The sequence below is a fragment of the Drosophila santomea genome, chromosome X (assembly GCF_016746245.2).
Source record: "Drosophila santomea strain STO CAGO 1482 chromosome X, Prin_Dsan_1.1, whole genome shotgun sequence".
Lineage (NCBI taxonomy): Eukaryota > Metazoa > Arthropoda > Insecta > Diptera > Drosophilidae > Drosophila > Drosophila santomea.
Window position 1 is genome coordinate 10,875,506 of NC_053021.2, and position 22,244 is coordinate 10,897,749.

Below are 22,244 nucleotides of genomic sequence, written 5' to 3' on the forward strand. Positions count from 1 at the left end.
CCATTGACAGGTACATGACAGCAGTGGGAAAAATTAAAATCCCCCAACCAGCCAGCTAGCCACCCACACAAACCATTCTAGGTTGCTTTTACCCTCGCTTTCGCATTCATCCAAATGATTTACGAGATGATGTGTGAGAGGAAAGAAACGAATTTGTCAAACACACATATCCCATTGACGTAAACTGCATTTTTATGGCGAACATCTCCTCTGCGGCTGTAGTTAAATAGATAAATTATATTACGATTATATAAAGAAACACACTTAAAACAATTAGCTCAATTCTTTAGCATTTAAAGATTTAAGGCTGGGAACATTTTTCCTTTTCTATTTACCAATGGCGCCTTTCTTTATAATAATTGTATGGCATTGTATTTCAGCGGTGCGGGAGACAGCTGTCAACGTCATAACCATCATCGATGCCAGCAATATAAATAATAATAATAACAATAATAATAGCAATAGTACAACCAATAATAACCACCACAGCAGCGGTGAACCGGAAACGGAAAACGGAGCGGTGGAACAACTGCAGCAGCAGCAGCAGCAACAACAACAGCTACATCTGCAGGCGACGTCGAATTTCGTGGCCATTCCATTGTTGGAACGACGGCGTCGCAGTCGCAGCCACAGTCGCAGTCACTGCCGCATCGCGCCCTTGGCGCCGATCATCTGCATCCAGAACGGATCGCATCCGGAGGAGCTCGTCCGACTGTCCCGCTCGCGATCCTGCTTCCTGCGCATCCGCAGGACATTCATCAAACGTGAGTAGCTGTTGGAAATGGGAAAATCATTAGTATAAATGCATATATATAATTACTAACTAACTAACAGTCTTTCAGTTTTTCTTAAAGTCTTATTTTGACTTTTCGACCTCGCCACGTAATGCCCATTCAAGCTGGCAAAAGAAGCGTGGCTTTTTGTAGCCCATACTGCATTTCCATTTAACCCTTTTAACGTCTATTTTCGTTCGCCTCAATCTCCGGCAGCTTTACTTCGATTTTCACGCTTTTCCCCACTTTGAGTCTGTGTCAGCGATTTTAATTGAATTGCTGCGATTTCCCTCGTTGTGTTAGTATTGTCCACGTTGTTGTTAACCCTTTGGTGGCAGCTCTTAAATTGTTTTCTTGTTTTTTCACCCATCCGCTTGTCGTATTTTTGTTTTTTATTTCTTCACAGTTTTTGGCAAAATCATGGGCAGCAATAATCCCAGCGAAGCGGATCGATACGACTATTATGACTGTGAGTAAAATGCAAACTCATTTCCATATCATATTTTTCTTACCTATTTCTCCTTTTTTCGCTCGTTATCGTACACGAGAATATATATATATATTTATTTCAAGCATTTTCTTTGTTTTCGCGGGGAAAATATAAAATCGAAAGGGTGGGTGGAAATCTGTCAGTCATTTAACATCAAGTGCGCAATTGATGGGGAGATAAATGAATACTTTTTCTATATACGATATATGGTTCAGTTTGTGTCCATACTGATTTAAATATTTATAATTTTTAATTCACGTGAAGCGGTTATACGGAATTTATAATTAACTATTTGGGGAGTGCCAATAAAAGCCACTTTTGTCTGAAATTGCAGAAATTAACAATAAATACGAGTAAATACGAGTCCATGATTAATTATCGTTATTTATTGCGAATTGTACTGATTAATCAGTTTTTAATTAAACTTTAATATTATCAGTGGTTCTTTCGCATTAATTTGATAGCTGTATTATAAGTAAGCACAATTATCTGATGTTTGAAAAGTTTGATTTAAGTGTATAAACGGAGTATCATTTAATCTTAAGCTGTCAAAACCTCTTATTGGCATAATTTCAATAGAAATTTATCTATTCTAAGCCTTAAATTCACAATTCTCACCGAACAATTGATTGTAAACTAATTAATTTATTTCAATTCGATTATACACTTTGCCACTAAGCCAAAGTATCCGTCGAGTATTACAGTCTTAGGATATAATACTTTCTCAGCCGCAATCAAAGTGGTTTTATTGATTAATTTTTGGTTAAACGAGCTCTTCGACATTTGTCACAGCCCGCAAAAGTATGCAATAGATTCAAGAGCTCGCCGAGTGCCTTGGAAAATCGCTAAGGGGAAATCTCCGTTCGTCTGTGGTGAGCTTTCACTGTGGTTTGCCGTCGGTGCGGCTTCAGCGCTCCATGGGTTTTATCGAGCATACGCCCGAGTGGCAAAGGGAACCAAATTGGTTTTGTATGCGCAGATAAAGTGGTAAAACAATCACAAATATGCAGTCGACAATGTTTCGATATATAAAACTGGAATTCCTGCATTTTTTATTGATCCCTTTTAGATAGAATTGAATTTGTTTTCTCTATTTTCTTGACATTTCCCTATTTTTAATAAAAACTGTTCCAAAACTATATGTTAATTTGTTATGTTAGTCATTTACAATATATTATCATATTTTTGGTTACTTAGAAATATGAAAATCAGCAGTTCCATGAAGGAGAAAAGCATTTATCCATCAAAATATTTACTTACATTCGATTCTTTTTGCCTCATGTCTCTCTTTGTGGTTTATTCCTCTCGTTGCCTTCTTGGTGGCTCCGTTTTCATCTCATTTTCGCTTTTATGCGTGCCCGTGTCTGTGTGCGTGAATATCTGTGTTGGTGTGTATGTGGCACTTCAAATTGCGGCAAGTGAAAGCTATAGGAGAAAATCAATAAGACACCAGAGACACTGACTGCGGAGGAGTCGGCAAACACTGGAGAATTCGGAGCACTGCGGGAAATTTTTTGATCATATTTTATGTATTATTTAATTAAAAAAATGAAAGACAAGAACGCATGCCTAATATAACAGCTAGAAAATTTGTGCATGCATAAACTGCTTTTAAACCATTTAGTTGTACAATCTCAAGAAAGAACACAACTATCCACTAGGCTGAATAATTGTTCTCAGTGTAGAAAAGGGGGGCTGAATATTAGGAATTGGGCGGCATCTAGGAGGCGGACACAAGGAATGGTTGCACGGGGTGGTTTCCCAAGGCATAAGTAGTATTTATGTTGGTATCTAAATATCTACACTCATCTGTCAAATATCACGTTTCCTGTTTACACTTCTGCTGCCTTCAATATGCCCTGGGATTCCCCTTTCCCAACAGCCCCTGAAACAGCCACGCCCCTTTGCCGCCACCTTTTGCCACCTCACTCTTGTTTCAGTTCTATGTTTGTATTTGGCAAGTTGAGTGTTGAGTGGCATTTGCCATTCTTGGTCCCACTCTGGCTTTCCTTGGTAGTTTCGTCGTTGCCATTGCTGAACGGAAACAACAAATGCCAGCTGAGCAATAAAAACAAAATAAATTAAAAACTGTGCAAAACTTATATTATTTAAAGGTTTTTTTTTAAAATATGAAATTAAACATGTGACAAATGCAGATAAACATACTATCTATGGATAGTAAACAGCAAACATAGAACATTTTATATTAACGGGACTCCCACTTGAAGTCAACAAAAAATATCTTCGTTGTAAATATGGTCACTTAAGGACAGACTTACCCTGGCACTTGAAGAGGGTCAGCAAGACATGGGAATGGAAAATCCTCCGCCTGTGCAAACATATGGCTCCTTGTTTTCGTATGCCCACTTAGGTTGCCTTCGACTGTCAAAATATCCAAATGACATTCGGCAAATTCACATGTAAATGAGCTCCCGATGATAGCATTCAAGTGGGGGCAATACGCCGGTAGTCGAATCAATTGCAGTCAGTCATTCGGATACCAGCTGGGGAATTATAAGCCATCCAAGTGCTCCCTCGTCGTATTTTCCGCACACGAATCAATTAAGTGCCAAGTAATTTGATGAGTAACACTGCTGAGAAAGAGAGAGAAGCTCCTTGAGTGCGAAAAATGAGAAGCGCGGAGAAAGGCAGGTAATTCACTATTCACTCGATTTCATTTTTATAGTTAATTTAGTATTTATTTTTTATATTTCACATTAAATTTTATATTTTCCGAAGCTGCTTAAGTGCAAGCAATGAGAATCGCGGAGAAAGGCAGTTAATTTAGTATTCACTTGGTATTATTTTTGTTGTTAATTTAGTATTTATTTTTTATATTTCACATAAAATTTTATATTTTCCGAAGCTGCTTAAGTGCAAGCAATGAGAATCGCGGAGAAAGGCAGTTTTTTTAGTATTCACTTGGTATTATTTTTGTAGTTAATTTAGTATTTATTTTGTATACTTCACATAAAATTTTATTTTTGCGCAGCTGCTTAAGTGCGAACAATGAGAATCGAGGAGGAGGGCATGTAATTTTGCATTTACTCAATTTTATTTTTTTAGGTAATTTATTATTTTTTTGAATACTTGGCATATGTAATTGATTATTTTTCATATAAATAATTAATAATATATTGTGCACATGCGATCTAAAAATCTTCTTTTCCTTTCTTTTATGTTATAAGGTTTACAATATTGTAAACAAACTTTGTGAAAAACAATGAGAGTTGGTATCATTAAAATATTATCATATTTTACACGGTTCAATTGTCTTATTGGCAACAGCTGGCAGTAAAACGAAATTCGAACTTTTTTTTGGCACCCCGACAATGAAATAATGAGTGCTACACTACCTACCCCAAGCCAATCCGCGAATTGCCAGTTCCCAGCGCCCAGTTTCCAGTTCCTCGCTTTTTAGCCGAGTTGCTAAGCAACAGGTAGGCCCACAATTTGGCCAAAGAAAAAACGAGACCGAGTGATGCTCTCTCTTTGGCCAAATAGGAAATCGGCCCAGATGAAAAGCAGTCAGCCAGGCAGCCAGCCAGCCAGCCGAACCTTCAGATTCGCTTTCGTTTTCTGCGTCACAAGGGAAATTCCGTGCGCCCAGAGAATTTCCCAGAGCCCCGATAGAAAATCTCGCATGCGAGATGGTCGGAAAAGCGGGAAAATCGGTGCCCGCTCTCCTTTCGCCGCGCTTCGACTCACTTCGTTTCGCTTCTCGCTTTTCGGCATCGTCCATCGCATTTTCTGATTCTGATTTCAGTTCTCGTTCAGCTTTGCCGACGACACGACGTGCTTCACTAGCGAAAAGAAAAACTAGAAAAAACTGGGGAAAATCTGGGAAAATTACTCGTCGTCTTGTGAATTGGCGCGGGCCAAGAAAAGCTATCTTACAAAAAAAAAAACATTTTCAAAGTTATAATCTAAAAAAAGAGATAAAGAACAATTTCTGTTGTGAGTTTTGGTTAAACCTTTTTTTTCTGTGATCAAATGTAAAACGAAATACCATTGGAGATGTTCAAGTTCGGCTGTATTTTTTTTATGTGCTGAAAAACATTTAACCCAAACAACATGAAATGAATGCATAATTTATCAAATACCCCATAAAAAAGTCGTATTCGGAAGCACTAAAAATGCATTAAAATTTTAATATTATGACCATGAGAATTTCCCGAAACATTTTTGAAATTGCTCGCAAGTGTCTGTGGACATTTCTTAGATTTATTTCAATATTTATTTAAAACATTTAAATGTCGGAAATAGCTGTTTTTATTATCTAGCAAGAAATGAAATCATTTTAAATGATTTCCCCAAAAGTAATTTACTTAAAAGTACCTGCGAAGATAATATATTTATATTGAATCTGTAAACATGTTTTAAAATCCCTTAAATGGTTTTAAAAAAAGGGAATAACATAAGTTTATTCCTGCTGAAAACATAAAACAAATTTTGGAGACTAATATAATTTCAAATTCTTAGTAAATGAATTCATTAAACTAGATCCAAATATTTTTCATATCCAGCAAAAGTGTGTTAATGTATTTCTTACAAATATTTCCTAGTTAAAAAGCACTTTTGATTCCGTTTAAACAACGTAAAGGGCCCCTTTATTCTACTAAAAATTGGCTTAAATGCGCTGCATAAACAAACACTTTGAAAGTAGTCTGATGGCAAATTAAATAGTGTAAGCCTATTCAGCAGCCAAATCGGCTTAGCACCTGGCCGCAATCAGACAGCATCGGCTGTGGGAATGGACCATGGCTCAATTCGCTTGCTGTTTGCCCTTTGGAATGAAACCATTTGGGCTTAAAGTGTTCAGTCCCCGCATGTTTGACTCGCACCTCAGAGTTTTTCCCCCGAGTTTCCCACTGACTTTCCCAGCCGTCACTGTTGCATGTGTGTGTGTGTGTGTGTATGTGTGTGTGCTCCCCGGCGATTTGCTTTGTTCGACAAACAAAAAACTAAGCCCGTGTCTCTGTGCCAAATTAATTACAAATGCTCGCCGGGCACGCTGCCCCTACGGTGTTCAACGGATTAGGCCGCAATATACCCTGTAATTGAGCGTGGTGTGGGGTCAAGTTCAGAAACCCTGTCAATTGGCTACTTGAAGTCAATAGTAGTTTGCTTAAATGACTGGCATGAATGATATGATTTAAATGAATTTCATTTCAACCTTAAAGACCTTAAATTAATGGCAGAAGATAAAGAGCAATATAGGAAATACTTTTAGACCTGTCTCACACCCTGTAAACGTAGAATTCGCCCAGCACTCGCCAACTCCCGCAAGTATGCAATGGCATTTGCAATTCGCATAAAACGTAATTTCTTTTCGCATAAAAACTGGCTGCCACACGCGCCAGCCACGCCCCCCTCGCCGCCTCCGAAAAGCATTTCTAATTGTCTCCGCATGGGTCGTCGCTTAACCCCCGGCTGCCCCCAATTCTTAACCCCATGCACACACACACACACCATTCCTGCTCACTTGTTAAATATTTAAGCTGCTTGGGCGCTTTAGTTTCAATTTTTAATTAAAAAACGAAACAAAGTTGAGAATGAAAACACGAAAGGAAAGGGTAAAAACAAATCCAAAAAATATAGAAGAAAGACGCCGGAAATTTGCCAAAAACAAGAAAAAAAAAAACAGCGAAAAAATGTTGGGCAAAAGAAAACACAGTTTGAAGCATTTAATTGCATTTGGCGTGTTTAACTTGCAGCTGCCGACGCATAATTATAAAATGTTGCTCATACGCCGTGTGTGCGCTGGAGCATTTTAAGCGCATTTCATTTGGCCAGTTGCAGCGCTGGGGGATGGAAACCCTTTTGGGCATTAGAAATATTACACATACGCCGCTTGGGCCGCAGCTGCGGTGCGAAATGCTGCTATTCGAAATGCTGCAATCCGAAATGCTGCAAATATTTATGAAAATTTCTGCATTAAAGGCATTGCCGAGGAATGCGAGATATTATGCGATAAAGCTCTGCTTAATTGGTGGCAATGTTTTAACTTGATAGTAACATCAGTGCAGCTTAATCTTCTCAACTAGTAATATGCAATTGCATAACAATATTGATTTGCATTTAGCAAGGCATCAAGGCATATTTCAAGTTCGTTAAGTAGTTTTCCATCAGATGCCCTTGGTAGCTGACACATTTTGGTCCATCTTGTGAGTGGGGATTTTAGCAAAAGTACTGCGCGTTGGCCTTTTGCACCATCGGCTGGTTTTTGCAGATACTGTCCAGTTGGCTTTGCCTTTTCATCTGTCGCTTTCGCTTTGATTTTTCCATTTTTCTTTCGCCATTGAGTGTCGCTCAAGTTTCGAATGAAGGTAATGCAAATCTGAATGTCTCAAAGGAGCCGGAATCCCAGCTGAATCAAAGGCTCAGCGTCAAGTTTGGCGTACGGATAAGGGCAAAGAAAAATCCAAAGGAATCTCGTCACAAAATGTGAATGAATCAAACTGGCGGCACACTGCTCATGTAATCGATAAACATTATTTGTTGATTTTCGTAATGTGTTTAAAGCGTCATACAAAATCAGAAATCAGCCAGAAAATATATAGACAGAGAGAGCGACACTCATTCACTTCACTGGCCGTTGATTTCATTCCATTCAGAAACCATTTTTGTTTAGCATTTTGGGCAGTTTTTCATCGTTTTTATGGCATAAACAAAAGGCTTTTTCGTTTGAAAAATGCATTGCTTTGGTGAATTTAAATTTAAATTGCTTTGATTATTCTTAGCGCTTGTAATTCGCGTGTAATTCACTTTTGGCCACCAACATTTGGCGTCGATTTATGTGCATAAATATTTGGCACCTTCACTCGGTGCTTATTGTTATTATTATTACAGTTTCGAGATTAGATCTATGCAGGCAATGACAGCTCTTAAGCAGTCAGGCATTATTCATGGAAGTGCTTTATATTGGGCAGCTATTATAGAAGTTATTAAAAACATTATGAACAAACAAAAATGTAGTTTTTAACGCAGACAAGTTATTTGTTAGTTTACCAGTTGTTTACTCTAACCAAGTACCATGTTTACACGTGTATTTAACGGCTGGATCGAAATGTTGCATTTTTTTTATAATATATCCTCCTTTCTTTGCCACTTTGCCCTCGCTAAATAAATCATAAATGATTAAACAAACAGACCGATGCAATGAATAAATGTTTAAGGATATAAATTATGAAATAAATTTATTATTTTACCCATGACAAGAGCAACAAAAGTAATGTATTTTTGTGGCATAAATCATAGATGCACTGAGAGAAACATTGCTAAGAGCGAATAAGTAAGCAGAGAAAACGAAAAATCTATAGAAAAATACTTAAATATATACAGATCCATAAACAAACTGATTTATATATATTTGAGTCGGACGTTTGATTGATTTGTGGCAACTATCAAACAACAAACAAACAAAACAAAAAACAAAACACAAAGACCAGCAGCAGCAAGTCAGCAAAAACAACAAGGACAACAACAACTACAATAATAAAAAAAACAACAACAAGAACAACGATTGCGGGTGAGTAGCCAAATAAATAAATAATTAATGAAACCGTGCGCTGCACAAACAACAAAGAAAACAAACAACAGAAAAAAGCAAGTGGAAAAGCCACGAAGGAAAATTCCAGCAGCAAGTGCATAAAAATGCTCAGCACACACAAACACGCGCACACACACACACACTAACATTGCATTAATCACTACTAAAAATTCAACAATCAACAACAGCAAAAACAACAGCAGTGTTGTCGTCCTTCGCGGTGATTTATTTATCTATTTTTTGTTACTACGTATTATTTGCCCTTTTTTTTTTAACTGGCTGCAAAAGTATTTGCAGCATTGTGACATGGCAAATATTGGCTTTGGTACGATGAGCGGCAGCCCCACAACAATTTTGCTGGGAAATGCGGAAAATTCGATCGGAAAACGATTTAAAACCAAACTCGAAATTCATTTAAATTCATTGGGTTCGCCTTTGTAGCAATTTAAATGGAATTTACAAATAATAAAGCCGGCTGCAAAAGCTTAAGCTAAATTAATTGGTTACTACTCAAAAAAACTCGCATTTATTCATGCGTTTATCATTAAATTAAGTTTAAATTATTCCATTTCGGCATACGCAATCTAATATGGAATACACGTTTTGCTAATGGAATTTATAACTCGGACAATTTATTGGGACAAATTTGCGAATAAGTTTTAATCATCGAACATTTTAAAGAGTTAAAAAACAAATTGGCATGTAGTATTCTAATTATTATATAATAATAATAAAACTAATATATTCCTTTTGGTTAACGTATATTCGAATTTGGCGAAAACAACATTTTGTCAACGACGTATGGCACAATAAAATAATATAAATAATAAATGAGTCCAAAGTGGGGGAGTGGATGATAATATGCCCAAGAGATTTCTGGTATATTATTTATTAAAATGCCAAAGACATGTCAATGGGATTGTTTTTGTAGCCCCTCCATTTACTCCTACTTTGTCTGCATTTCCTCAACTTACTCTCAATTTGAGGACTTTGTTTTTCCACGGAAAACAACATTCTTAATGCTGCCACAGAAGACAAGCAAGTAAATACACGAAGCGAGGAATTGCGTTGAAAATAAAAAAAAGAAAGAAGCGAAGCCCGGTTGCATTAAAACTTTTTAAAACCCCGTTTCAATTACTTTGCACGCACCTTAAAAACTTCCACAATTTAGGGGAGATGAACTGAAAGTGAAAACTTTTTCGCTACGAGTTACAGTTTTTTAAGTTCATTACGTTTACAACTTGTTTACTTCACTTTCACTTATTATTTAAATGATCAAGTCTCTCTGCTAATTTTACAGATAATTTACTAAACGAAAACTTTATTGACTATGAAGACTAGACACTTAAAAATGTATTAAAAGTTTATTTAAATACGCAGCCAACGAATATTTTTATTACTCCTTAACAGATACATGTGTACATTTTTCAATGAGCCTGTGATTTTGTTGCAAAAATAGGTCATAAATAAATTAATAGATTACAATATTTCTTATCATAAAATAAAATTGGCATATTTAGGCAGAAAAATTACTTGTTCAAGGGAAAACATTTTTCCCGTCTATTACCGTTATGTTAGCGCCATTCACATAACCGTTACCCATATTGCGCCATTTCCACGAAACACTTTTCTTTGGCATTTCCCCCGTTTTCCCCCATTTCTCAACATCAACATTACCAATCGATGGCAGCGTAAAGTGAGCAAAAAAAAATAATTGACAATACCTTTGAGTACAATCTGTTGACAATTTAAGACAAAACAAATATGACAAAAACAAAAATAAAAACAAAAATGAACGAAAATTTGTATATTCTTACCATTGCAATGGATCTGGCTAGAAAGAGATGGCACAAGGAAGGAGCGACAGAGAGGGGAAGAGTGGCGGCAACAAATTTAATTTCGTAAGTGACTTTTGGCAAGACAGGTGAAGGTGTCTATAAATATAGGCGATGTCGGCATAAATTTCCCCCGACTAGAGTGCAGAAAAACGCACGCTCGAGAGAGGCAAGAAAACCCGGGAAAATGGTGGGTTGGATTGGGCTGGGAAATTCGGGCGAAAAATCAAAGCAGAAAAGGCTGTAAAATAATCAAAGCACTCGCGTCAAATCGAATCCAATGAGAAGACACGCAACGAAACGAGTCTTTCACATAAATAACTTGTGACTTTGTTGCTAACGAAAAACCAACGCCCCTTGAAAATGGAAAATGGGGCGTGGCAACAGGCCGACTTGTCATTGCCTTTTGCCGCTCGGTAAACAATGCAATAAATATAAAACTACACAACATCAAAAACTACAAAATACAAAATGCGAAATGCTCACTACGAAATATATGATACTACTACCGCATAAAATTCACTTGTTCGTAAATTTTCTGGTGCTTTTTGGCTTGTCAGCAATATTTTCCCCCAACGCGCCACGCCCACCTAGCGTGCGCCCACATTTTCTCCATTTACCTCTGGAGGCGGGATTTTTGCATCTACCGGGGAGTTTGTTACCCAATCTGGAGGATTTTATGTTTTCATCTGGATTGAAAATTTGTATAAAACGAAACTGCAGTGAAACTGTTAGTTTGCTTTCTTATTAGGAAAAATCTCATAAAACTCAGCAACTCAGCTTAAATTAATTAAATGTATTTTATTGTTAGGCTTTTAAATTATCATTTGGAAATCGGAAACTGAAAGCCATTTTGATCTTTTTAACTGACCTTGCAGTTTCCTAAAGTTATTTTGGTCCTTTGCGCGGGGCTTATCAATAACAATGGCTACATTTTTAGCTGAAATTCCCAGTCTGGCGACTTATTTTGCTCGAAAGATTTATGCGTTGGCTGCACTTAATTGTGTTTTCCCCCTTTTTTCCACAATTCATGTTTCGCTCCGGCGAAAAAGCACTGACAAATCCAAGGACATTCCCGAAACTGTTTTGAAATATGAGCGGCATTTTGTGCGGTTCTGGGCCTCGGGTTTTCCCACCCACTTTTCTTGCCCAAAGTTCCCAATTTTTTGTTGTTCTTGTTTTTACGAAACCGCACGCATTTTTTGTATTCCTCGTCTTGCTTCACACGCGGCGACTAAAAAACAAAAAAAATAAAAAAAAAGGAAAGGAAAAAATTGACACAGAAATTGATTTTTGTGCCTTTATCATGTTGCTCAGCATCCCTTTTTTTCCCTCCTTATGTATGTATGTGTTTTTGCTCGTCACTTTTTATTTGTCTGCCTTTCAATTTTAGTTGTTGCTTTGTTGCCAGAGCTGCCTTTTCCCATCTCTTACATTTCTCTTCCACCCACCGCACGCCCTCCTTCATCATTTGTTGCCTTGTTTTTCCTGCTCTGCTTTCCCGCCTTTTTCCACAAGCAATCCGTGTGAAAACGGCGAGGTGTTTTAGAGCAGGTCGGGTGCGAATTCTGGGTTATATTCCGCTTTTTAAAGTTTCTAGCCTTTAAAGCTGTTTAAACGAGTCTTGAGTGAAAACAACAGTGCGTATGAGCAATCTGAATGCTAAGTATTACTCATACGTACTGTTGTACAGTTTCTAATTATTATTATTGTAATTTAGTTTGAAAGTTATATTTTTGTAATTTGTATAACTTATGGCAGCACAAAATGTGGTTCCTTATAATAAAATGCAGCATCTCGACCACAAAATGTGGATTTTCAGGTTTTTCGCACCCCATTTTCGTGTTACTACTGTTGCCTCCCCTTTTTTTCGTGTTGTATGCCCACAACACCCACTGTGCCATCACAGTAAATATTGTGGCTTAGAGGATTTACAGGCGTTGTCGCTGTCATCGTTTCTGCCGTTGTTGTTGTTGTTGTTTTTGCTGTTGTTGTTGATTCGTTATCCTGCCAACGTTGTTGTCATGTAGTTTGGCTTTTTGAATAAAGACATTCTACTTTGCAGGCTTTTTGCGGCCCATAATCAAAACGAACTTTTTTGCTTTGGTGGTGGGGGTGGTAATGTGTGCGCGTTATACCACATAGTGCCATACATCACAAGCCTAACCAAGTTATGTAGCGTAATTGAGAGGGCGCAGCTTCCATTGAAAGTCAATTAGTTGTTGGTGCGGGCCCAAAAAATACACACACAAGTTGACCAAGGACAACTAGCCTTGGGTTCGAAAATGGAAATCCCACAGAGATCCACAGAAATACTATAATGATCGTTTATAAATGGTATAATACCAATTAAGGCAAGCAGTACTAATCGATTTCAATAAGAAGCGTTAGCATAATGCTTCTCGATAATTTATATAGTGAATATATACTTGGTAGAGACAATAAAATGTTGAGTATGCTTAATAAGGAACCTAAAGAATTCGCATAAGACACGAAAATGTCTTTTTGGCGGCATGGAAAATCGAAGGAATGGCAAAGGGGGAAAATAACGATAGGAGGTTTCCTAGCAAATTGCATTACACGGCAAATGGAATGCTCTCACTTCGCCCGTCGCTCACCAACACTCTGCCACAAATGCCGACACTCCGTTGAGTTCACTAGCACACACTCACTCACTCACTCACTCACTTACTCACTCTCTTACTCACTCGCACACTCAGTTAGTCGCTCACGCACACAGCGACATTCTTATGGCTTCCATTGTCATTTGCAGGCAAAATGGGGGTCTGTATACCGTTACTTTTGACATTCAACAGGCGGCTGAGCGCATTGCCCTTTGTTATCCTCCTGCTCCGTCTTCTCCTCGTTTTCGCCCTCCTCTCCCCCTTTTGTCTCCTATCTTCCTGCTCCTCTACGTTCTGGTTTCAGTTTTACCTACCTCCCTCCTTCCTTTTTTTTTTTTTGGTAATCAAGCAGGCGTCGGTTGCTCTTTGACATTTGTCCTTTCACCTCCCGGCCGCTTTCTCCACTTTCTTCTTTCCCCCTTTTGTATGTGTACAATAAACGACATTTGTTGCCCGCTATTTGAATGCCTGCCACACACACATATAGGACACACACGCACGCACACACACTCGCACACACACGCACGCACAAATCGAGAATCGATAATTTTTCAGTCCTTTGTTAACCAGACTACACAATGACCCATAGATATTAATCGATAGCAGTGAATGCAAGTGGAAATAAAAGCACAGATGTCGGGGAAAACATTCAATGCAAAGGCTTTTACTGGTAATTGCTGCATTTATTCACAAAGGATAATTAAACGTTTGCGACGATAAATCAATTTCTTTGGTTTCGATTAGCGATTGATGTGCAATTAAGCACGATATGTTATCACCTTGAATGTATCGTAAGGGGCAGTTAAATCGAACGTACAATTTCATTGCAATAGTTCTAAATCGACTTACAATCATTGAGGTGACTTTAAAATGTTAATATGGATCACATTTTTATTAAAAAGACACTTTCTTGTAATTAATTTACAAATATGTTTCATTTGCCAGAGGAATTTTAAGAAATTATGGGGAGATTGATTTTGAAATGCTTTACTAATTTCTGGCAAATAAACATTCAAAGCCGCACACATTTCTGTCCCTATTATATGCTTACATAACTTATTTCCATACCATGATGATAAATTTTGCAGTTCGCAATCAGCTTAGTACAAATTTCAGTTTGAAAATGAAAATGGCAAAAATATAGAACAAAGTGCAGCAAAGGGCATACATTACATTTTGCCATGGGAAAAATGATTACTATTTCACTTTGATATTTGTGGTGAATAGAAATTTAAATAAATCGGTAGACATTTTAATACAGGCTTAAAGTGTTGAAAAACTAATCAAACAACGCTTTAAAATGGGAAATATGAAATGGTATTTAAAGCACATCAACTTTAAGGTTTGCCGCTTTCCCTTTTATTTTTATAAATAAGAAATTTGTGTAATTCTTTTTGGAGCCCGGAGAATGGGCAGTCGATTCTGTAGGGTACAGAATGGCGCATTTGTCTGGGTTTTATGCGAGCATAAAAGTGGAAATGTCTTTAACAATAAAATGCAATAAAAAGCATTTCTTTTCGCCTTGTACTTTCCGCTGAGGCGACAATATTTTTTTGTGCCACAGCGGCGGTCATTAAAGTAGGCCCACTGGGCGGTTTCCATGTAAGTGTGCGTCCATAAAGCATACATTTTGCATTGTTGTGCAGCGCAAATTGTTAATAAACCATACAAAATATAAACCGATTGCCAAAGGGCGTACATAAAAAGTTGGGCGCGGGTGTGTGGTGTGGGGGCAGGGGTATCAAATATGTGTAAGCACACTCGTAGAAAAGTGTCGCACTTGAGTGAGATTATAAATAATAAACTTATGGGTAGGCATGGGCATAAATAAAGTAAAATAAAATAGGAGAAAGCAAAAAGCAATGCCAACAAAGCCCGAGTGAAAGCAGCATGTTGGGGATGTGGGAGGTGAATGGGGGGATGGAGGGAGGGAGCCCAGATAAAGGACGACAAGAACAAGAACATGTCCCTGCGTTTGTCCCAAGATATTGCGTTTGACATTGTAATGAATATTAACGCCCACACACTTGCTGCCAGTGAGAAGGGGGCGTGGCAGAGTGGACATTACACTGAGAGCAAATCCTGTACAGCAGTGGCCAACAAAATATTTGCATACTCGTATTGTACAACTTTAAACTTGTTTATTACTCGCCTTAAACAAAATACAAAGCTTTGGGAAAATGTAAAAATTATTTATAGTAATATCTATGTACAACCATGCTATTCACTGTTCCAAAGATGTTTTCAGTGCATAAAAAAGAGAGGTGCTAGACGAGCCATGTTCGTTGAAACTGGCGGAGCCAACAAAAGCTCTTAATATCGCTAAGCGAAACAATGACGCCAAAAACAACGACAACAAGACCAGCCACACACACACACCCACAAACACACACACTAACGCAAACACACAGCAATTTACAAAAGGTTCGCCAAAGTGAAAAAGGAAAACTTAATGAAAAATAAGAAGAGCAAGTCTCTGTAGGAAGAACAAACTCAGTTTTGTTTACACAGAATGTTGAAAAGTTTTACACAACGATATCTAATATTTATCAGCGAAGTTTTATCCGAAGCCGATGAAATTAAATTTCATAATTAAAAGCCAAAGTCAACATTGCGCTGCTGTATTATGAGCTAATCGAATTTAATATACTTATTGCGTTTAATAGCATTAATCAAGCAAATAAAATATGAGATTTTTCCTTCTTCATGTCGATACATAGATTTCTGCAAGCCTGCAAGCAAATTTAGCACAAGTGACATGAATTCGAAAGTGTTGTGCCAAATAAATTACACTTGATTCGCATCACGTCGGGGTCACCGGTTTCAAAAGGCAATCCCCTTCAGCCAATCCCCTTACTTTTTTTTCTTCTCTTGTTGGCATTTGCATGAATATCTACATTATGCTGGGGGGAACAATTACAGGGTCGATTACGATTGCGATAACGATAACGATAATGCCATAGCATCATTGAGTTTGCTACGCTCATTGCTTGCATAATTAGCGAGCCATCGAGTGTAGGGCGAAAAATTCGCAAATCGCAAGGAGTTTCCAGAATCATGCACTGCGCGAAATAATAAATGTGCTTGAAAATATAAGTTATCCGTCACGGAACAGAATTTAAAAATCTTTTCAATATGCTATATACTGTTCTGGATTATCAAGATTTACTGCATGTTGAGTTGTGACACTTTGCCAGGTATTTTCTCGCAGTGTGGCTAATAGAAAATGATATGCAATGGCTGGTCTGCCAGCACCCGAACGTAATCACATCCTTCCCGCGGTCGCATATCGAGAATCGCTCGCGGCGAAAGTGGCTGGCGATGTGGGAGTGGCGCCAAGTGGAGTCACGGATGAAAGGAAGTGGGTGATGGGTGGGGCGGGTTGGATGATAGCGTGAATTTGACATTGTAATCTTTTTAAATCGTAATTAAAGGTTAAATCTTAATTAAATGTGCCAAAGGTTTTTGTATTTGACTGCGGGCTAAATTCCAAACAGATTACAGGGCACGCAAAGCTCGGGCAACAAAACGCCCGAAAATCACCAAAAAATCGTGGGGGGAAATTATGTGCGTTGGTGAGCGAGCAGCAGACATTCCGACACTGGCATATAAATCCAAACTTATCTGCAGCAATAAATCAGTTTTAATGCGTTTCTTCGTCATTCGCGCCGCTTTTCTGGCCAAGACAAAGCTTGAAAGTCGCTGGGGGTAAGGGCAAAGGCTACTGGTTTTGGGTGCTGGGGCGAAAAAGTCTTAACGGATTTGTTGGCGAAAAAAAAATTGTTGTTGGCTTTATGACCTTCAAATCGGATCATAAAATGAAAACGAGTTGAAATGTCCATAACGATGATGAAGATGCCAGGCAGCAATGACCATAAAAATTGGAGCTTGGAACAGCTTGCAAGCATCTTAAAATTATGACAAAAATTACATTTATTTTTAAATAAAGATTACCATACATTTTTCATTTACTAAGTTTGGTGATCCATTCAGAAGGTTAACAGAAAATACTAATTATATGTCTAGAGACTTTTAAACTTGCATTAAAATTACTAATAGATTTAGGGACAAAGTGTTTCTCCTCCTTTCAGCAGAAAATTGAATTGTTTTTCTGCTTTGTAATTATTTTCATGTGCATCAACATTCATTAGAACAACTTTTTGAGCGCGACGAAACATGAGCATAAAAAGCAAATGTTGCGAAATTTTGTTCGGCTCTTCCTCTTGCCAGTGCCTTCCGTTCCATTCCGGTTCGTTTCGCCCCATTTCGTTCCTCGTTGCCTTCAAAATTAACGCAAATTTCTGTTTTTTGTTTTTGCGTGCTTTGGCAAAACTTTTGAAATTTTTATGACGCAAGTTTATTTTAAAACTTTCTGCCAGCCGACGCCACAAGCAGCAAACAAAATAAAATAAAACGCAAAACACAAAGCACTGGGGTTGCGTTTGAAGTGCGGGGTTGGAAGTAAAGGAAAATAAGGAATAAATAAGTTGGCAGCTGATTCCCGCAGGCCTTCAAGGAGCAAAATGCCTGGGAGTGAGGGAAAGTTGCTGCTCATTGTTTAGCAGTTGATTTTTTGACGCACTTTCCCGGCTTATTGTGTGACACACAAATACAAATGCAGAAGCAGAAACGCACACACACAGACACACACAAAAAGGGGCGGGGCTGTCACAGTGCCAGGAGAAATTGTAAACTTTTTTAATTAAGGTAAAGGAATTCGCACTGTCTCCACGCTCCAAGCCCGAAAAAAGCTCACCAAATCGATGGCGAACATTCAAGCCCAGTTTTTCTCTTCTGCCTTTTCCACTTGGCCATTGCCTTCATCATCTTGGCCAATTCCTGAGAGAGTCCTTGCACACTTTTCATACACACAACTTCAAGAATATTTGCCACTTTCTGCGGCAGAAAATGAAAACGATCTGGGGAGAAATTTTAATAAAATTTTAATTTTTCAGCTCAACGAAAACTGCCATTGCTCCAGGGGCCAAACAAAGAAATTTCTTAAAAATGTTTTATGACAACCACATTGACCTCTTTCTTTGCCAAAAAAAAAAAAATAACTCTAGTTTTGAGACAGGGAACTTGATGGAAAATATTTTTAATTAAATCAGAAAACGCAAGCGTATGAATTTAAACAATTGCATACTAACTATTTATAAGGTTGCTCTGCTAAACAGCTGAAATAGTTGTTTAATTTATACACTCAGTACTTCATTAAAACGCTTTAATTAGACATTTAGTGCGTAATTAGAGTCGACAATTAGTGGATGCATTTGAAATGTCGGCATATTTGGGTAAATTGTTTCGTGAGATTTCTAATAGTTACATTTCGATGGCAAAATGCCTGAACTCGGTGGGAAAATTAGAAACCATAAACTGCCAGTTTTCCCAGCCGCAAAATTGTCAGGCGATCAAAGCGAGAGCTATTGGAATTTTCGGTTTAAGGAACTGTGCGCTTTAGGCCACGGTAATTAGGCTTAATATGTGTGAGTGCTGCAGTTGATGGCCAGAAACGAGAAAGAGATGGCACGAGCGAGAGTGAAAGAGAGGAAAGCGTCAAATGAAATGACACTTAGCCGTGCAATTTTGACAGCGTTTTAATATGCAGACAGCGCTTCAGATACGAGCTGCATTTGTAGCTGTGCATGCGGAAAATCTGACATTGAGTGCTCCAAATTTGAGATGAATCCAGCGAAATCCCTTTGCAGTAAAATTGGTTTATCCAGCAGCTGGGGAACTCAAAGAATTAACTGCAAATTTAAGTTAATTATACTCAAGTAAAGTTGTTAAAGCTTTAACTTTCTGCGGAACAACTTGGTAGAAGTTTAACCTTTCTCTCATTCTCGTTCAAGGGACCTTTTTATGGCCCACATACGCAAATAAAAACTGGGCAGTTAAATTAAAAATTTAGGCTACGTCTGAGATCCTTTCCCGGGCATTGTTTGCGCAAAAGGAAAAATATGTAAAAAAACAGGATGGCCAAAAAGCAGGAATGGCAAATGAAGGCAATTCTAAAAATAGGAAATAGCTCTAAGGGGAAATTCAGTTTGGCTAACAAACACACACACACAGCGACACATTTACGCACAACAAGGCGTCAATCTGTCGTCAAAGTTGAGGGCTCACAAAAAGATACACCAGCTAAACAGATACATTTGAGGAGATGTTGAGCAAAAGGACTGCGACTTGGAGATACTTTGATGTGCCCATTGCAGAGGACGAAAACCAATAATGTTCACCTTCAAATTGAATATTGAAATGGATTTTAATATTAATGGATTAATAATAATTCTGTATTTATCACAAATATACCCACTGTGTTTATGCTTTTACTTAGGAGTAAGCTGTAAAACTACGCAATATGCTGCATGGCGCGCATCTCGCAGATACAGATACATTCGCCGTCGCCATAAACTAATGTCCTTTGTCCTTTGTCCCTTGCGCGTCTGTCATGGTGGCAGAGGTTGAATTTGTAGTCATTATCAAAGCTTCTCAGTGGCCAGCATGGCTCCCTGCTTCATGGCTTCCTGCACTTTTCCCTTCTTATCCTTTTCCCAGCCCCCCCAGCAACTCGTCTGGCACCCAGTTCCTTATTCATTTCACCATCGCATTGTCCAATCTTCGGGCTTAAGCTGTTCACTGTTGTCCTTGGCTCGCAGGATTTGCAGGAAGATCAACTGCAGCGACTGCGACATCGTTATGGCCAATAAAACGGAAGCAAGATACCGCCTATTGTTCTAATTCTAGTTAATAAGTTTGTAAATTATTCCGCTATACTTGGATATTCCAGAAAAAGATTAGCTATCGGAGTCAACAGCTGGGAAGAATTTCAAGGGCTTGAATGTCGAACATTTATAGAAAACTCAAGTGGGAACTTAATGTTAAAATAACTTTAAATAACTTTAGGTTAACTATACTTAGTAGTACAAAAAGGGCCTAAAAAGTTTGAAACAAACTTGTAAAGTGAAAGGCCAACATAAAATTGAAAAGAACTGAAAAGTCAAACATATGGATACCCCCATTTAGCTTATACTCGTAATGAACTGCTATAATTAGGTAAAATTCTGTTTCCACCCTATTTTAGCCAGTGGCCAGAAACATAATAAGGCCAAATCAAGGCTGGGAATCTCAGTTAACTGCATTCTAATTGGACTTTGGCCACGGGCGAGTGCTTCGTTGAGGGCCAAAAGGGTTGATCTAAAATTCACTTTCGCCAGCAGTCCGAATAGATACCTAATTATGCCGCTTGGTCGTTATCTATACACGTGTACATCCTTTAAATTCACATATTTCGATTTGATAGAACCAAAAAAAAAAAATGAAAAAAAAAGAGAACAAATTTAGGGAACTGCTCGCTGTTCAATAATTCAATAAATTCCGGCTACAAAGTTTGATTTTGTTTGTTTTCACATACATAACTAGATATATATCACTTTCTGTGTATCCGTGTGTCTGTGTGTGTGTGTTTTTTTTTCACTTTCCTTTTGTATAACCACGGCTAACATTTCCATTGTCCTCGACAGATCCATGGCAACTTTTTCGCTTTATTTCTATTTTTCGGTTCACTTCGGTTCGGTTCAGTTCAGTTCAGTTTTTGTTCCTGAAGGGGAAGCTGCTATAAATAAAACTTTTGGCGATGTTGCGTGTGCGTCAGCAGCCCCCAGCCATCCCCAAATTTGGATCCTTCCCCCTGACAAGGCACTGGGTCACCGGCGTCCACCCTCATCAATTATTATTTCGTGGAGTTAATGCCACATACGTATACGTAATCTAATTTCTAGGGTACGGCCTTGGCGGTAAGTGGGTCATACCGATCCGCAGATGCTCTTTAAAAGTAAATTATATGTACTGGTTGAAATGATGAAAGTAACAGTAATAAGCAGTGTAGTTAAGCCCTTTCACACTCATAATCCTTTGAAAGCCATCAGCTTTAATTAAAGTAAGCTTTTACTCGAGCACATTTTTTTTCCCAATACTTGGAAAATTCGTGGGGAGGAAATCACCTACAGCTGGCCTTTTCCACCTTTTCCCACTTTTTTTTCCCACTTTTTCTCCCTTTTTTCCCACCTTCTTCGCATTAACTTAATGAGTGAAATAACTCTGTGGAGTGGGCAGGATGGAGAGAAAGGAGAGGGAGAGAGTGAATTAAAATATAATAAAAATTTACTTTTAATTATGCTGTAATTAAGATATTCTGCTTGCTGCCCTCTGCCACATTCATCCACTTTTTGTAATGCAACTGCAGCGAAAGCAGTGGGGCATGAAGCCGTGAAAGAAAGAAATCAGGGTTGGGCTAAAGTGAAAGCATTTATTAATTGACTGGGTCAATTATGGGGGGGGCAAAAATGCAGCAAAGTTTTAAACAAAGAGCCAATGGGTTAATGGCGAACAGGGGTTAAGAGCCCTATATATGTATGTGTATATGTGTGTGCGAGATGTGAGTGCCAAATGGGAGCAAATTAAAAAACAAAAAAAAACAAAAAATGAAAACTGAAAGCCAAGCGAAATTACTTCCACGCCAATGGGGTTTCAATTTGATTTCATATTTTCTTCTTTTACTACGCGGTATCAAGCAACAAGCAGGTTTATTTTTAAGTTACAGCAAGGGTATTTAAAAAAATATCATTTCGAAGAAAGGCTAGTGAATAGTTACCAAAGTTACTCTGTACCCATTTTGTGGGTATACCCTTAGATGCGTTTAAGGGGTATCAAGTGTTTGTAACACCATACCAGTTATGTCCATCAATTAACGCTTTTGGTGAGTGCGGCTGCCCTGGCATTTGGCCCCTTAAGGGAGCAAAAGGCATGGATAAAAACGTATTTTCAAATTGATTTGGCCCACCTGCTGGTGAATAATTCAGAGTGGACGCAACTATTTTTTATGGCTCCCATTGAAAGCACCGGCCACGCCCACCAACTAGGTCATCCCACAATCTGCCCAAGCATTGACCTTGCCACATACATACATAC

At 38.3% G+C, this 22,244-nt stretch overlaps 2 long non-coding RNA genes across 3 annotated transcripts; one reads left to right on the top strand and one right to left on the bottom strand.

The window, feature by feature from the left end:
• Window positions 1–630: 630 nt before the first annotated feature.
• Window positions 631–4,170, bottom strand: LOC120455788. 2 transcript variants are annotated; one of them, XR_005616771.2, is made up of 5 exons: window positions 3,543–4,170; window positions 2,524–2,688; window positions 1,286–1,585; window positions 833–1,231; window positions 631–772 (listed from the first exon to the last, which is right to left on the bottom strand). It is a non-coding gene; the product is annotated as an uncharacterized LOC120455788 (long non-coding RNA). The 2 variants fall into 2 exon arrangements; XR_005616770.1 differs by having other exon boundaries at window positions 2,524–2,763; window positions 3,543–4,166.
• Window positions 4,171–5,050: 880 nt separating this feature from the next.
• Window positions 5,051–18,509, top strand: LOC120455789. The gene is made up of 3 exons (XR_005616772.1): window positions 5,051–5,220; window positions 8,524–8,794; window positions 18,230–18,509. It is a non-coding gene; the product is annotated as an uncharacterized LOC120455789 (long non-coding RNA).
• The last annotated feature ends 3,735 nt before the right edge of the window (window positions 18,510–22,244 follow it).